The following is an 18,857-nucleotide window of genomic DNA, read 5'->3' as shown; positions in this document are numbered from 1 at the left end:
CTATTTCTGAAATACGTCTTAGAAATGCTGGACAATAATCCTCTTACCTAGAGGAAAAGCTAAAAGTCATAGATTACTCTTTTGAGAAACACAAGACAGAAAGTTTCCAAGAAGTTGCACTAAGTTGCCTCAAGCAAGAATGTCTTGTTTCGTTTTCTATTGTTCAGATATCCTAACACAGTAAAACTGACATTTCTTTTACAGGCTGATGAAGTATTTATGCCAAAAATGATTTCTTTATTTATAGTGATCAGTTTCACTTTTATTATCGAAAAATTCTAAATTATTTGATAATTAGCTTGAAAAAAATTGCTGCTGCTGCTCTTGCTTGCCATCTCACAAATGAATTGTATATTGGGTATACTTTCTAATATTCCTTTCTGCCCAGTAACAAGTTGTAGACTAATAAAGATTACTAACTCCCCCCCACTGCGAACCAGATCAAAAGAACATGCCCAGAAGACAGCACACTAAAGTACCTCATGCAATAACTGAATATTTTACAGGCAGAAATTCCATGTTCTGTTTTTCCATCTTTCTGATTGATTAGTAGACATTCGAAGCATATTCTGATATTGCATTTGTAGGATGACGGTGTTTTTAAATATTAATTTCCCCTATTAGCCAACGTCACATAACTTCCTGATTTATAATAATAGGGAAATAATATGTATATTTTCTTATTTATAATTTGCAAATTTATAATAATCAAAACTTAGTTTCTGTGTCGAAAAAAATAAACGTTATGTGGAACAATTATTATGGAAAAATCACGAATGAAATAAAAACTGTATCTATGTTTCATAACAGCTTTCGGTTGTCTGGTAATGTTGCAATGGGAGGGGGGGGGTGATGCCATCAAAGTCGAAATAAAGTTCATTTCTATTGTGAAAATATGAAATTTCACATTTCATATTTTCACAATAGAAAATATGAAATGTGATTTTGATGCATGCACATATACATATTTTATATTAGAGAATGTATGCAAAAGTATCACTTATATCAAAATTGGCGAAAAATATATAAACTAGCAGAAAATATATACATATCAATTTAAATAATAACTGTTTATTTCATTTTATAAAGACCGATTATAGGGAAACCAAGAACATGAAAGTACAAAGAACAGTAGATTACTATATAATATAAAGGAAAAATTTAGTGATATGATTAAAGAATTTCATGTTATTCTCTATAAAGCAAAGTTGCTCCAGTGTGTCCTGAAGGAAATCTGTGAAGTATTATTCGATTTCGATGGTTTTGTACAAAAATAAAAACAATATAATCTGGAATGTCGGCAGCCGGTTTTCTTTTCTTTTTTTAAAAGAATATTTCAAATAATTATCGTGATTTCATTTCTTCGAGAACAAAGAAAAATGTTTTGTCTAGTAAGCGATTAGAAAAAATTTGGTGCAAAAAAATTAAAAATGAAATTGGTTCTCCAAGGTAAGGCAATATTTAAGTGAAAAAATTATGCAAGACCTTTATTTTGTCTAGACATTAAAACTGTATTGTACAATAAAAAGAGAAAACAAAAATATAAATAATTTCTCTATTTTTAGTCTATCCTATATAACTAAAATCCAGTTACCCAGCATGGAACAAGGAAGCGTGTTTTTTGTTATAGGCAACTGAGAGGCAGCTACGAACGCGAGATAATCCGATTAACCGTTCTCTTCAGCGTGAGGGTTTATCACACCTTCCAATGGACATGACAGTCAAATTGCACTTCTTATCCCGGTACTTTCAACAGGTGGGCTGAATCATATCCAGATTTAGCTGGACGTCTATAGACGTCCTGGCCGTTTGGGAGGTTAAACTCATTGACCATTCTCGCTCTCACCACTCCATCAGGCAATGCATTCCACGGTTCAACCACCCTCCATGCAAAGAAACCACTCCTCACCCTCTTGCTCACAGTTTCCTTTCATAACTTCCAGGGATGGCCTCTTGTCATCACTCCTTCCCGCTGTTCAACCAATATATGAAACCTATATAAAGGTTATGAGAAAAGATTATGCTAATAACAGCAAGGAATTAGATATGTTTATAAGTGTCTTTGTAGCACAATTGGAAGAACAATGGTACACTGTGCCCTTCAGTTGGAAAAGGTCTGAGTTCGATTCTCATAGCGAGGAGAGGAATCTCTATGTGGGCTTTTTCAATTAAAGGTGAGTTAGCCAATCTCAAATGGAGGTAGCAGGGTTTTTCTCCTGAAAAGCCTAGGTTTTCATCCTTGCATACAAGCAAATCAGCATCAGAATGCATGCAAATTACAGACAAAAATAGTGCTGGTGGTGATGGATGGTAGATGGCTTGATGGTAGTTGTGTACAGTGGGAGAATTAAGCAGTAAGGTAGACAGTGAGATGTGTGTAGCAGACTGGAGTAGAGTTCCCTCTAACAAGTCCTTGGAGGTGTCACATAATAAGTTAACAATTTTTACTCTTTCTCTCTCTCTCTCACTTCCAACAAACCTTCCACATCCTCTCTCACAATATTTATTATCATCATCATAACACTAATTATGGATATAGACCATATTGGTCTGATCTGGTTTCATTATCCAAATAATATCCTCTTTTGAGGTCTACCTTGCTTCTCTTTCTAGTTAGTTTTATGATATTTATCACTACTTAAATCATTAGTTCCAATAAGCACTCCATTTCCTCTACTTTTCTTTTCTGTCTCTCTTGCATTTTCCATATTTTAAATTTTTACTCCTAAGAAGCTCCTTTGGCAAGTGCAAATTTCATGATCAAATCACCATACCATATTACTTCGTTTTTCTTATGTTCTAAGTGACTTACCTTATTGTTAGTATAAACTGGAGAATATGGGATTGGAACATAATCTATTGACTTGTATCAGGGGATGGTTGACAGACAGATATCAAAAAGTGGTATACAGTGGGTGTGAATCTGCCAGATTTAAAGTAACCAGTGGTGTACCTCAGGGTTCAGTCCTTGGACCATTATTGTTCAATCTATACATTAATGACATCAAGCAGGGTCTATCATCAGATTTGCAATTGTTTGCTGATGATGCAAAGATAGGCAGGGCAATCAGGGATGCTACTGATAATCAGTAATCGCAAAATTATTTGAATAGACTGGAAATCTGGGCAAAAGAAAATGGCTATCAGTTTAATGTCAGTAAGTGTAAAGTCATGCACTTTGGCATGATTAGAGTTCCAGCGGCCTATTATTAGTGGGGTTATGCTACAAGAAACTGAAGAGTTGCCTCTTCAGTTTCTTGTAGTGGTGGGATCTTGGTGTATTAGTGGATAAGAATTTAAAGTTCAAAGGTCACATAGCAAAAGTTGCAAATACAACTCAGAGGATAATTGCTATGTTGAAGCGAACTTTGACATGTAAGGATAAGGAAGTAGTTTTGCCTCTTTATAAGGCTTTGATAAGACCATACTTGGATTACTGTGAGTAGATTTGGTCTCCCAGGTTCCAAAGGGATAAAGAAGCTGTGGAAAGGGTGCAAAGAAGAGTTACAAAGATTATATCTGGATTATGGGATTTAGATTACAAGGACAGATTGCAAGTATGTGGATTACCAACTCTGGTTAACAGGAGAAAGAGAGGTGATATGATAGAGGTCTATAAACTTTTGAATGGGTGTTATAGCATTTCAACTGATGAAATTTTTCATTATATGGAAGATGGGGAGAGAACACAGGGGCATCCATGGAAGTGAAATTTATTTGCAGTCAAGAAAGGGGTCAAGATTCACACTAGATGCACTCACTGCCCTTATGGGTAGTGAGTGCATCTAGTGTGAATGAATTCAAGGGAAGGTATGATAGCTGGGTTGGGTAATTTACAGCCTCCCTTGATGAGTCCTTGACTCCCTGGAGGTCTCAAGATAATAATAATAATAATAATAATAATAATAATAATAATAAATATCATTGGTACCTTATCTGTTTTTCTTCTTGTTCAGCTTCTTGTCCTCTTTTGTTTAATTGGTTCTTGCTTTTTTTTTTCTAATTCTCTCTCTGTATGCCAGATAATTTGTTTTAATCAGGATGTTTCAAGTGTTATCATTATCATGCACACACATATCTTTAACTATCCTGCAATGCAGCTGATCAGCTGTACAAAAGTTTTCATCTCCATTAATTTGTATTTTATGCAAAGCAGGCACTACTGATGGTGCAACACGTGCATTTGCACTGGCAACAAGTTTTTTGGGGCAGCATAATTGGCCTAAACCATACGAAAAATAAATCATAAAAAAGTGATTTATTCCTTCTCCATTGAAACCAGACTTCAGGATGTTGTTAGTTAAATTTTTACATAAAACTTCATTGTACTGTATATTTTTTTAACAATCATGATCATTTAAAATAATATAGTATTATGTTGCATTCAATATCACACTGTCAGTGTTAATATCAGACAACGTGACAATAGCAGAACACCTATCATGTAATTATTTCCGATTCCACTGTTGGCCATGAGTTGACCTTCACCTGAAGTTAAATCTCATTTAATCAACAAGACCAAACAATCGTTATGACATAATTGGTTAAGAGTAAACCAATTAAAGAAATAGAATCAAAATACATAAATACAGTAGTGCAGTGATTGTTAATAATACTTTTTTGATACAGCTATTAGGATCTTAGGTGGTCGATTGGTAGAGCTTCTGCTACTAATAGCTCACAAAAAAAAAGTTAAGCAAGTTTGAGCGCGGTTAGTAGTTGGAAGGGATCAATCATTCGATGCTATTGGCACACTCTCCCTTGATGAGTCTTTGGACTCCCTGGAGGTGTCACATAATAATCATAATAATAATATTCTCAATATGTCTGATAAAAGAAAAAAAAACAATGAGGTACAGAATATCATAAATGAAAATTGGAAAAAGAATGCGATATTCAGAAACAAAGCTTTGTATAAATATCTAAAAAATTAAACAGCTCATAATGTAGTACAAGAGAAATAAGCGAAAGGAGCAAAACCAAAAATTCTGAACTCAAGGTAAGTACTTCTAATTGCGATCCCAGTAATGTCGATATTAGTAACAATAAGGGCAGCAAAATAGGAGGAATAGGTGGGCAATAGATGATGATAGTTGCGGTTCGTTGTAGTTGGTGGATTCAATTAGACATTGGAAGTTTTTTCACTTTTTATACTACAGATTAAAGATACCAAGAAATTATATACTTGGTTTAATCCTTTATCGAAGTGTAAGCAAACAACATTTGCACCTGAAGTATTTTTAGGACTGGGGCAACTCATGGTAAAGGTGGTATGACTTCACATCACTTGCCTTAGTATCCCATAATGCAAAGCACATCTCTCCTTGCAGACATGTATAATACTATGCATTATCGGAAGGGTCACTACCCAGACCGGTTCTCCTGTATTGTGTGGGGTTACCTCTCCAAAAACTTGTGCGATCACTCAGATCACCCAACAATGAGCAACCTGAGTGATCATTTAACTCAGCATTGGCTCTCCCCAGTGGCAGGATCACCCCAACACCAAGCAAAGCCATAATCTCAGTGATGGCCCCACTCAGAGACAGGCAAAACCCTTCCCCCAAGCAGAGCAACTCATATATCAGGGAAGGCACAACCCCTTCTGCACAAAAGCACACCCATGAGAGACAGACCCAGAAACAGCAATAGCCGAGCCTCAGTTAAAACTTCGTGATAACTAATATTTAAGGAATTGACAGCGTATACTAGAAATATAGATTAAATAAACTTTAATATATACTTTCCGATAATTCGGCGAACGTCACGTTGCCATCTTCTTGGGAACTTACTACAAAGACACGTGCACACAAGTACTAATAACAGCAAATGAGACTGAAGCTAGGAAGCTAGCGTTTTCCTAAAGTCCTGATGGTGCCCCCTGGCGGGCTATATTGGTAGTTCTTGGCCTTTGGGCTGAAGTTCTTCTGATAAAAGTTTCCCAAATTTGGGGCAGTTTCATACATCCAAATTTGTTGAGGTTTGGCATGTTCCTAAGGGCCGAGGCTGATTCCATGAATAGTCTTTCATACTTGAACTTGCTGCGGTGTATTACTGTGGCTTTCTTCCATCTTATTCTGTGGCGAGTATCCAGAGCGTGGTCTGCAAGCCCAGAGTGGCTGTACTGGTGAAATCGGATGTAATCCTTGTGTTCTGAGATTCTGATATTTGCTGTCCTGCCTGTTTGGCCAAAGTAGGACAGTTTACAGCTGCAAGGGACCTGGTATACACCAGGTAGGTCTAGGGGAAGTGGTTGGTCTTTGGTGGAGCGGATAAGGGATGCCAGTTTTCTATGCGGTCTGTAACAAGTGGTCAAGTCATGTTTTTTTAAGATTTTACTGATTTTTTCCGAGGTGCCTCTGATGTAGGGAATAGTGATGGATTTAGAGTAATCTTTTTTTGTGAAGGGGAGGGGATGGTGGGTTGTGGATAACTGGGTTAAGTATTTTTTGGATTTTTTTGAGGGGGTAGCCGTTGGCTGAGAAAGTGTCACGGATGTGATTTAGTTCAGTGGTTAGGGCTTGATCATTAGAACAGATTATTTTTGCCCTGTTGAATAATGTTTTAATAACTCCATATTGTTGTGAGGGGGGGGGGATTGTTGGTGAATGTATCTGCCTGTATGGGTAGGTTTTCTATAAACTGAGAAAACCAAGGTTCCATCAGGTTGGCGGGTGACTAGTGTGTCTAGGAAGGGGAGGTTATTGTTTTCCTCTTTTTCCAGGGTGAATTTGATTCTAGAGTGTTGGTTGTTCAAGTGTGTTAGGAAGGAGAGGAGTGAATCCGGGCCATGTCGCCAAATAGCGAAAACATCATCAACGTAGCGAAGCCATATGGTAGGTTTTTGTGGGGCTGAGTTTAAGGCTTTCTCTTCAAACATCTCCATGAAGAAGTTGGCCAAGGGTGGGGAAAGTGGTGAACCCATGGCTGTCCCCTCTATCTGTTTGTAGAATTTTTCCTGCCAAACGAAATAGCCTGAGTTCATTGTAAACTGAAATAGGGGTGAGATATCGGGAGGAAATTTAGCTTGGATTAGCTTTAAGGTTTCTTTGAGGGGGACATTCGTGAATAGGGAGGAGACATCAAAACTGACCATTATGTCATTATGTTGGAGTGTAAGGTTTTCTATACTGGCTTTGAAGTGGGCTGAGTTTTTTATGTGTGATGGTGTATTGCCAGTATAGTGTGAGAGCGCTTTGGCTAAATGCTTGGCTAGTTTGTAAGTGGGGGAATCAATGCCATCCACTATGGGACGTAATGGCACATTTTCTTTGTGTATTTTTGGGAGCCCATATATGCAGGGGGGGTCTAGAGTTATAGGGTTTTAGTCTGTTGGTAATCTCCACAGGCCAAGAAGTGACCTTCTTAAGGAGCCTATGGAGTTTTCTAATTTGTGAGTTGGTGGGATTGTAATCAATGGGGAGGTAAGTGGATATGGGGAGGTAAGGGTAATCTATATTTCTAGTATACGCTGTCAATTCCTTAAATATTAGTTATCATGTTTAACCAGCATATAAGCCTCTCAACAAGAATAACAGTTAAAACTTCATTGGCTACAGCCTTGCCATAACCACTTCCGCACAAAAGCACATCAGTAGGAGCCAGACTCAGAGGTGATACCAAGCTTGAAGTAATGCAGAAGTCATATTTTCATATATGAGTTGCCAAAAGGTGTCACACATTATTATAATACTCTGGGTCTAGCTCCCACTGATGAGACCTCAATAAATGTCGAAACCAGTCTGGGTAGTGACCCTTCCCATAATGCATAGCATTATACATGTCTGCAAGGAGATGTGCTTTGCATTATGGGATATTAAGGCAAGTGATGCCTTAAGTCATACCATCTTTACCACGAGTTGTCCCAGTCCTGAAAATACTTCAGGTGCAAACTTTATTTGCTTACACTTGGATAAAGGATTAAACCAAGTATATAATTTCTTGGTATCATTAATCTATAGTATAACCAAGTGAAAAAACTTTCAACATCTAACTATCTCTAATCCAGGGTATTATAATAATAATTTGTGACACCTTTTGACAACTCGTATATGAAAATATGACTTCTGCATTATTTCAACTTTGGTATCACCTCTGGGTCTGGCTCCCACTAAAATGATTTTGTGTAGAAGTGGTTGTGGCAATGCTGTAGCTAATGAAGTTTTAACTGAGACTCGACTATTGCTGTTTCCGAGTCTGACTCTCACACATGCTTTGTGCAGAAGGGGCAGTCCGTCCCCTGAGATATGAGCGGCTCTGCTTGGGGGTAGAGTTTCGACTGTCTCTGAATGGGGCTGTCGCTGAGATTATGGTTCTACTTGGTGGTGGTGGTGGGGGGAGCCAAAGCTGAATTAATGATCACTCAGGTCGCTCAATGTTTAGTGATCTGACTGATCACGAGTTTTTGGAGAGGTAATCCTGCACTTAAACAGGGAAACCAGTCTGGGTAACGACCTCTCCCATAATTCATAGCATTATACATGTTCGCAAGGAGATGTGCTTTGCATTATGGGATACTAAGGCAAGTGATGTAAAGTCATACCACCTTTACCACGAGTTGCCCCAGTCCTGAAAATACTTCAGGTGCAAACTTTGTTTGCTTACATTTGGATAAAGGATTAAACCAAGTATATATATATATAATTTCTTCTTCTTCTCCTTCTACGTGTGAGGCCTACTGGCCCGTTACAAAGCTTAAGCACTTAAAGGTCGTACTCGTCCCAAGGATAAGGTGACTAGCCCTATGCCTCCTATAATTTCTTGGTATCTTTAATCTACAATGAATTTGAGTGATGTAGATGGAGGATTGTAGAATAGGTGCCTCCCTCAATGAGTCTTTGGACTCCTTGGAGGTGACATGTAGTAATAATAATAATTATAATAAAATAATAGTTCTTCCACACATGATTTATAAGATGTCCAATCCAGTAAACATACAAGTTTGATTTTTTTTTTAAACTTAGCTTTTTCCTCAGTACATGAGAAATACTCAGCACAATTTTTTTGCACCATTTTACTGGCTGTCATATATCTGTAACATGCAACATTGAAGAATTATGAATAGTGGATTCACAAAGTGTATGGTTTAACAAAGATGGATGTAGAGTATGCACTAGGTGGGGATATATGTACTATAACAAGGTGACAAATACCTTGGACTGAGGAGATGCATATACAGTACTTGGATTTTGCAAAGGCTTTTGATAGACTGCCACATGACAAGCTCTTAAATAAATTGAAACAGATGGGATTGGATAACAAACTTCTGTATTGGATCAGTGACTGGCTGTCAGATAGGTATCAGAAAGTTGTATATGGGGGTGCAGTATCTCGAAAGAGAAAGGTCACCAGTGGCGTGCCATAGGGGTCAGTTTTGGGGCCATTGCTGTTCAATTTATATGTTAATGGTATTGGGTTGGGTTTAACTAGTGATATCCAGCTGTTTGCAGATGATGCAAAACTGGAGAGAGCAATGCACAGTAAGGCTGATGTTAATGCCTTACAAGGGCAGGTGTAAGTGGAACTGTCAGTTCAGTGATGCCAAGTGTAAGGTTTTGAGATTTGGTAAGCAACAATGGGATGCAAAGTATACACTTGGTGGGGAAACTTTAACAGAAGTAGAGAAGATAATAAAATTAGTTTAATCCTTTATCCAAGTGTGAGCAAACAAAGTTTGCGCCTGAAGTATCTTCAGGACTAGGGTAAAGTGATACAACACCAGGGCAACTCGTTGCAAAGGTGGAGAAAGCTACCAACACTCCTAACTCAGTATCTCCTATAATGCACAACACATCTCCTTGCGGATATGTCTAATGTTATGCATTAAAGGAAGGGCCACTACCCAGACTAGTTTCGACCTTTATTGAGGTCTCTTCAGTGGGAGCCAGGCCCTAGTGGAAATACCAGGCAGAAGCATTAGCAGGTCATCTCTACCTATAGGAGTTGCCAAATGGTGTGCCACCCTTTTTTTAATAAATTACTCTGGATTTAGAGAAAGATGTTGAAAGTTTATTTTTTCACTTGGTTAGAGTATAATAAAATTAGTTTAATCCTTTATCCAAGTGTGAGCAAACAAAGTTTGCGCCTGAAGTATCTTCAGGACTAGGGTAAAGTGATACAACACCAGGGCAACTCGTTGCAAAGGTGGAGAAAGCTACCAACACTCCTAACTCAGTATCTCCTATATAATGCACAACACATCTCCTTGCGGATATGTCTAATGTTATGCATTAAAGGAAGGGCCACTACCCAGACTAGTTTCGACCTTTATTGAGGTCTCTTCAGTGGGAGCCAGGCCCTAGTGGAAATACCAGGCAGAAGCATTAGCAGGTCATCTCTACCTATAGGAGTTGCCAAATGGTGTGCCACCCTTTTTTTTTAATAAATTACTCTGGATTTAGAGAAAGATGTTGAAAGTTTATTTTTTCACTTGGTTAGAGTATAATAAAATTAGTTTAATCCTTTTTAATCCTTTAATGCATAACATTAGACATATCCGCAAGGAGATGTGTTGTGCATTATAGGAGATACTGAGTTAGGAGTGTTGGTAGCTTTCTCCACCTTTGCAACGAGTTGCCCTGGTGTTGTATCACTTTACCCTAGTCCTGAAGATACTTCAGGCGCAAACTTTGTTTGCTCACACTTGGATAAAGGATTAAACTAATTTTATTATACTCTAACCAAGTGAAAAAATAAACTTTCAACAGAAGTAGAGAAGATGAGAGATCAAGGAGTGATGGTGGACAAGGACCTAAAATTCGGAGGCCACATTGCACAAGTTGTGAAAAAATCACATCGAATAATGGCAATGACGCGGAGAACCCTGACTTGCAGAAATAGAGAGGTTATGATTCCATTGTATAAGGCCTTGATCAGGCCTCATATGGATTATTGTGCACAGATTTGGTTGCCAGGTTTTCATGGTGATGAGGATATGTTGGAAAGGGTACAGAATCACAAAGATAGAGATTCACAAAGGTAGTCAGTGGACTTTGGAATGTGGAGTACAAGGACAGATTGAGAGAATATAAGTTGAAGAGCCTCATGAATAGGAGAAAGAGGGGGGAGGGATATGATTGAGACATATAAGCTGGTCAGGGGTTGTTATCAGGTAGGCATGGAAGAGATTATTCATAGAATTGAAGAGGGGAGCAGAACAAGAGGCCATTGCTGGAAACTGTATAAGGAGGGTATGAGCAAAGGAGTGAGAAGCATGTTCTTTGCATGGAGGGTGGTTGGTGAGTGGAATGCATTGCTTGAGTGTGTTGTGGATGTGGACACATTGAATAAGTTTAAGCCATGGTTGGATGAGCATTTTATGCAATAGTGAGTACCTCCCACGATGAGTTTCTGACTTCATTGAGGTCGGGTGTTGATAATAATAATAATAATATTCGAGAAGGCAAAGGAAATAAGAGATCTGTGAATGATGGCAGATAGGGAGGTAAAATTAAGAGGACACATTGCTAAATTTGTGAGGAAAGCACAATGAATTTTGGCAGTAATGCAGAGGACATTTACTTGAAGTAAGAAGATTTTGTGTTCCATTGTATTAGGCCTGAATTATGCCATATATATGGATTACTGTGCACAGATTTAGTAACTTGGTTTAAAAAGGACAGAGAGGTATTGGATAGGGTAAGGGAAACAATTAACTAAGGTGGTTTCTTGTCTCTGGAATGAGAAGATAAATTTAATCTAGGGGATAAATTTAGTTTACGTTGGTAAAGGGTTCTTATCAGATTAACATTGAAGATGTTTTCCACAGAATGGTGAGAGATGGGGGGGGGACAAGAAGTAATCCCTAGATGCTGTATAAGGAAGATGTGAGCAAAGGAGTGAGAAGTAGGTTTCATGCATACAATGTTGTGAATAATTGGAATGCATTGCCTGAATGTGGTGTCTGCAGAGAATTTGAATGTGTGTAAGGCACAATATAATGAGCTGTGTGCCCAGTCTTTAACTCTTTGGAGGTCTGAGGATCATAATAAGCCGTTAGCCGATCTCATACGGAGGTAGCAGGGTTTTTTCTCCCGGAAACTCGGGTTTTTCATCCCGCATACAGACAAATCGGCCCTTCAGAACACACGCAATTTACAGACAAAACATACTAATTGTGGTAGTGGTGGAGGTGGGCGGTAGATGGCGTTGATGGAGATGATTCGTAGTAGTGGTTCGGTGTAGTGGGTGAGACAGTTGTAGGTGTCCTCCCGCGATGAGTCTTCGGACTCCTTGGAGGTGTCAGGAATAATAATAATAATAATAATAATAATAATCTCTAGAGGAGGTGAAGTTTTGTTAACCTGCTGTCTCTCGTAATTTTTTTTTTTTTATACTGATGTGATTTTAGGTGGTTTTTTTTTCCTGACTTAAAAGGACCAGTAAAACTTAATTATTTTGGAACTGCACTTTATCAGTTACATGACACATATAGTTATACATGTGATAGCATCAGTGTGAGTTCATATAATCATTCTTCTTGGATAATATAATATTACATGTACTACATTTGTTGTTACTAAACCACAACAGCCACTTTCACGTAGCATTAAAAAATAAAAAAAATATCTTTTTAACCTCTGACAGTGTTGAGCATTTAATTATCAAGGGTTACCTCACTATATCATCATTGTCAACATAATTCAAGCATTCAATTTAAGCTCAACAATGACAGTTCATGTATAAGACACATACTGTCTACTATCCACCAGAAATTTCCAGATTGTTCACTCACTCACTCATCCACCAGATTGTTCACTCATTTACATACACAAGGTGTTCTATCAACTATTGCCAAACTGACACACATATGAAAATATGTCCTTTCTCATCCCTATCTGCATCAGTATACAATTTATCCTCAATTTTTCCTATATTTGATGTCCTACAATCAGTTAATGTCATTTGTCACCATGTATTTATTTCTGCCCAGTTTTTGACACCAGACTTGCAGTAATACTCCCTATAATTATGACTATTGTCTGCATACTTAAAGGAAGAAGTGCCATTTTTAGTGATTTCATGTTCTCTCTTTTTGTCTTCAATTTGGAACGTGCTGGCTATCAGTGCAAAAATCCATGTTCAATTGCGTATTATGCAAAAGTCAGCTATGGATATTGTTTTTTTTCTTCTCCCCTTATTATACATGAATGATATCACAACAATTTGTCACCCTTTTTTTTGGAGTGAGCTAATTTCTAGATGAGGTAATTCCAAGAAAACTTAGGAGAATGAGCATGCAGCATCAATGGCATAACTGTATTAAAAATTAATATCTTAGGAAGGAACTTTGACTCATTAACATGAATATGTCAGCACAGCTAATCAAAGATGTAAATAGAATGGGAGAGGAAAGGTTACTGTGATAGTACTGGAAAATGGGAGAGGAAAGGTTAGAAAATGGGTATTTGATGCAAGGAAAAAGATAGAGGAAGACCAGGAAATTAGGTAATTGATGCAATTAGAAATACTTTTGAAAACCATAAGATTGGACAATACTGGAGTGATGATAAATAAGACTAATTTGGAATAAAATTATTGATAGAAAGTCACACACACACACACACACATACATACACACACACCAGGAATTTGAGTCTGGTAATTCTACTAGAATACAAGATAATAAAAGGTAACTTAAGAATTACTTCTAGCATAGAGATTGTGAGAACCCAGAAGGCCAAAGAGACTTCTAGTTTCAGGTTGCTCATGATTTTTGTAATCTGTCAACAAAAAATATAAAATATTTGGTAGCATAGGAAAAGATTTTTCTTTTTTCGGTCATTGATGTAGATGTGCGAGAAAAGTATCATGCCAAAAGGCTGGCTGTCTTTTGGCAATGCTGTAAGATAACTGTTGGATGTTGGAGGAAGGTGAGATCCAGCTACCATGTCTTTTTAAGGAAATAAATTAATCTCTCTCTCTCTCTCTCTCTCCCATCTCTGCAGAACGTTAGCCCTGTGTGCTGTCTTTCTTTAGTACTTCTATAGGTTTTGATCATTTTAAACTAGTGCAAAAAAAAAAAAAAACTTGAGAGGTGAAAAAGTGTCTACTAAATCATAACTTTCAAGTAGTTCACCGCTATGACATCTTCTAGCACAGATCCAGATCTTAAATTCTACTAGGAGCATAGACTAACAAACATTAGAACGAGTAATTCAGATATATCAGGTATCTGAGAAACAACACTTATTGGATATTTTTAACATTGTTTAATTAGTGAAAATTGGCAGTAACTTATAATAACTTATTGAGAATTTAATTTGCATTACAATCTAAAGTAAATATTTAATTTAAATGGACCTTCACATTAAAATTTTGTTTCCATTCCTCAGAGGGGTAATTTCATCATTATTTTTGGATCCACCACTGATGCTCTTGGACTAATCTGCATAGCTGATAATTTTAACCCTGCATGATCACTATTTTATTTTTATTTTTTTTCTTATTCGGTTTTGAAACAATGTGGGATTTAATATCCCCTTAATTTAAATAATGTTACATCGCCAAAATGAAGCCTATTGGCTCTTTATTTAAGTAATTTAATGGGTGCACCTGTTTGACAACTCGTATAGCAGAGCATATAAGTTCTTTTTGCTATACCCTCAGTATTAATTTGGTCTACCTACTCACTGATGAAACCTCAATAAAAGTCAAAACCGGTGCAGGGGTTGGCCTTGAGAGGCTCCGCTTGGGGGTAGGTTTTTGCCTGTCTCTGAGTGGGGCCACCGGTGAGATTATGGTGCTGCTTGGTGGTGGGGTGAGCCTGCCACTGGGTAGAGCCTATGCTGAGAAGTTCTTCTTGGTGACAGGGTGAACCTGTCACTGAGTGGAACAATGCTGAGATGGGCGATCTTTCGGGATTGCCTAATTTTTAGAGCCCACTTCACCTATACAAAGGTCAAAACCGGTCTGGGTAGTGACCTTCCACAATAATTTATAACATCATACATCTCCTAGGAGATGTGTTTTTACATTATGGGAAATACTAAGAAGTGATCAGACCTTTACCCACCTTTGCTACGAGTTGCCCTAGTTTGTACTACGTGCTTTGGCTTACGCTAGTATCTGCCGATACTTTTATAGTTTACTATATTTGGCATGAAACGCTTTGATTCCGATCTTTGAGTTTCTTATTCAGTTTTGAAACAATGTAGGATTTAATATCCCCTTAATTTAAATAATGTTACATCGCCGAAATGAAGCCTATTAGCTCTTTATTTAAGTAATGATCACTCTTATTTATCATTATAACACGATACCTCTAGGGAGTCCAAAGATCCATTGAGGGAGGGCACCCACTCCACAACTTCCTGCCTCTACCACTCAATCCACCAACCACAACGAACCGCAACTACTTTCGTCATCCACACCAGTGGCATCTACCGCTGACCACCAAGACTAGTATTTTCACAGACAATCAAAACATCCATGCCCACCGCAGGGTTCGAACCCACAACCTTTTGGCTGGAGAGCAGATACGCTAACCACTCGGTGAACCAGGCTGGCAAAGGCAAGGGGGGGGGGCACTCAGGATGAACCAAGGACCTCTCGATCTACAGTCAAATGCTCTACCAATGAGCTACACCCATACTCACAATTTTCCAATAACATATTAGGCCTTTCATGCAGAGTTCCATGATGTCAACTTTCAAGAATCTTTAACAAAATCTGGATTTGAAAATGTAAAATCTTTGAAGTAGTAATTAAAAACTGCTTCGTTGGCAACATAGACAGCATTCAATTCTTCAACCATCAGGCAGTGAGTTCATATCTTGCTGTGGGCATGGGTGTTTTATAAATATCATTTAGATGGTAAATGAATTCAATGCCTAGTATGAGCTAGTCTATACAGGAGTGGCAGGTATTTTCTCTGAAGAATGTATGTTTGTTCTCTGGAAGAGTTTCCAGATTATCTAATGCTTAGGCTATCTACAATACTACAAATGTTCTATAAGCTATAATAGTGTTTTGTGGGTAAGATTCACATAAAGTTATCGTATTACTGGGAGGTAAGAAGAATCATAAAGAAACCAAAATTTAGTTTCTGAAAACTAGTTATAAATTTAGTAGTTTTATTAAGAATATAAATATATTTTGGTCTTTTTGATCATCACAGATGGAAAAATAAATATGTGAAGCGGTGACTACTTTTTTGAAGCTATACTTTTGCTCTAAAAATGTACATAAATAAAATTAAAACTTAATTTTTATTTTTAGAACAAATTACTATTGATTAATATGAAGAAGCTCTGGCTTAAACCACAAAATTTCACTATGAGATATGGTAAACTCTCCTCATGGCCTTAGTTGCTTCGGCTTAAATTCCAAAGAACAATGCCCAATGCAAGACTACACACACACACACACACACACTACACACACACACACACACACACAGTAAGAATTGTTTACATCCTTTTCATAAGGGAAAGAAATGGTTAAAGCCTAGTAGGAACTAATCATGCTGAGGAATTTTATTGGCTGTCAAAAAATATTTAAGTACAATGTTCACAAATTGGTTTACTCGAAGAAAACATTTTCGGCTTTACTGATCTTGTGCAAAATGCTTCTTATGAGTCCAGAGGTTTCTTGTTGGGGATTCTTAGAAAAAAAACCAAGTAACACACTGGTTGCCGAAGGTCTCTACACCTATTTAACACATTTATTAATGAGCACTAGTACTTAAGTGAAACCAAACCATTGGATTCACACAGGGCAGTACTGTTATTAATCGCCGATTGTGGATGGATTTTTAAAGTTCAAGCCCAAAATCACTCCGGTATGCAGTGGCGCACTCAGGATTTAATCGGGGGGGGGGGGGGCTACTCCACTTGCTCCCCCATGATTTAATCCTTGGGGGAGCAAGTTGAGTAGGCAATTTGAGAATGCACACTATGCATTGCATACGACCTGTGACTGAGCACCTGCAGTGATCGCCAATATATGATACACGTGATCGCCAATATATGATACACGTGATCGCCAATATATGATACACGTGATCTCCTCTGGCCCGGCTCGGACAAACGAAGTAGTGCTCGATCCGCCCGAGCACTACTTCGTTCTCCTTGCATTCACAGCGGCCGTGATTCCCAAGAGCTATAGGGTATTCCCACGTTATGTGACACTTATTCATATGTAGCATAGAAATAGAAAACACGACACAACCACAACATAAATAAAAAAGTTAATTTTAATTAGGAAAAAAATTTTGGAAAATTTTCTGGTGTTTTTTTTTTGGGGGGGGGGGGGGGGGGGGGGAGAACGACTGAACGGTTAATCAACTAACCATATGCTAAGGTCATAACTATTCTATCTGAACATTTAACAATCGTACAACCAAAATTTTCTACAGCAAAATCAACTCAACAATCTTAATTAGTTTGAATATTTTAAAATGATCCGAAACGTATGTGCCCAAACCCACTTGCAAGGTGACGATTATATTGTCAAGCTGTACCAGTTGCGTTAGCGGGAACCTTGTCTCCGTTCGCATCAATGCTCCGCTGCGGTCTCCCGTAGACTCCCATGTTAATCGGACTCTTAAAGGGAAAGAGTCCGATTTCCGAAATGGATTAATTCCAAAGCCAGTAATGAGCGCCAACTTTATTTAGTTATGTTGTTCCCACTAAAAGGTTAGAAACTGCATGATATGCTAATTTTGAAATTTTAGGGGAAATGAAGAATCGTCTATCTTTCTCCTTATTTCATGATCGTTATATTAGCATCACTCTACGGACTAACAATGAATCTTCTTCGTTTCTCGTTAGGAGCAGTGGCGTAGCTAGGGGGGGGGGGGGGAAGGTGAGATCTGTCCCAGGCGACACGTTTTGAACCTTGCCCTATAAGTCGTTTTGATTTTTTGTAGAATTTTTGGTGTGTATTGAGAGGAGCAGCAAAAGCTCTAGCAACGCCACTGGTTAGGAGATTCTCTGTTAGTCGATGTGAGGTCAATTCAACTAAAATTAGCTAAGAATACTGCACAACATTTACTATTCGTATGCAATATTCTTGGCTAAGTGCAGAAACTGATTTTAAAGCGGTTAGATTTTTTGCATAAAAGTGTGGATCTCCTGTGATGAATCTTTGACGCAGTAGAGTGATGCTAAGTCAACGATCATGAAATACGTAATAAGAAAAATAATAGGCTCTAGTAGATAAACGTCATAAAAGTTACACATACAGAACTCGTTATGTTCTGCAAAACTTTATATTAACATTTAAAAGAAATCAACTCACTATACTTACAACTTTTCTCAGGGCGTTCGTAATTTTTTGTACTATAACAACTATCCACATTAACAATTTTCAAACTTTGATCTGAATTACGCATGCGCGTTCAGTCCTTATCGTTGAAATACTGTAGATTGCGTCTCAGCCAGGAGTGTAGTCCAAAGAAATAGTGCCAGGGACACAGGGATTGGACACAAAACTCCAGAGCACGAAGTGTGGCATTATTAATAATTGCTTGGCCCATATGGAAGAGAGAGATTGCCTTGTTTTCTGAAACGAAAATTTTGATAGTTTTAAAAAAGTACCAGGGCATCGCAGTCTCAGCTAGTATATAGTCTAATGGCTTTGACACACACGTGTGTGTGGAGTCTCTTCTCTCTCTCTCTCTCTCTCTCTCTCTCTCTCTCTCTCTCTCTATATATATATATATATATATATATATATATATATATATATATATATATATATACGCCCGTCTTCTTAGAAGACTTCTTCGGGTGCATAATAACGAACAGGGCGAGAGAAAATCTATGCGTTAAAGCGTACCAACATTTGAAGCTGTTCGGTTACATTAAAGAGTTAATACGTTAACGCTTTAATGCATAGATTTTTTTTTTCCTCTC

At 37.8% G+C, this 18,857-nt stretch overlaps 1 protein-coding gene across 3 annotated transcripts in view; it reads right to left on the bottom strand.

Annotated features, from left to right (window-relative positions):
- The window catches only part of LOC150106148 (histone H4-like), a 214,436-nt gene that overhangs the window by 90,200 nt on the left and 105,379 nt on the right, over window positions 1-18,857 (bottom strand). Inside the window, exon 1 of one of the 3 annotated variants that reach the window (XM_090393892.1) lies at window positions 18,250-18,329. The exons of 1 other annotated variant lie outside the window; for it this stretch is intronic. The gene's annotated coding sequence lies outside the window, so the exon portion shown is untranslated. Of the gene's footprint in view, window positions 1-18,240; window positions 18,330-18,857 lie in introns of those variants that run through there. One more of the 3 variants, XM_090393893.1, reaches the window with a different exon arrangement.

Source organism: Typopeltis vanoorti, chromosome 6 (assembly GCF_054136105.1).
Source record: "Typopeltis vanoorti isolate ZY-2024b chromosome 6, IOZ_Tvanoo_1.0, whole genome shotgun sequence".
NCBI classification, from domain to species: Eukaryota; Metazoa; Arthropoda; class Arachnida; order Uropygi; family Thelyphonidae; genus Typopeltis; species Typopeltis vanoorti.
This window is presented reverse-complemented; position numbering and strand designations above follow the sequence as displayed.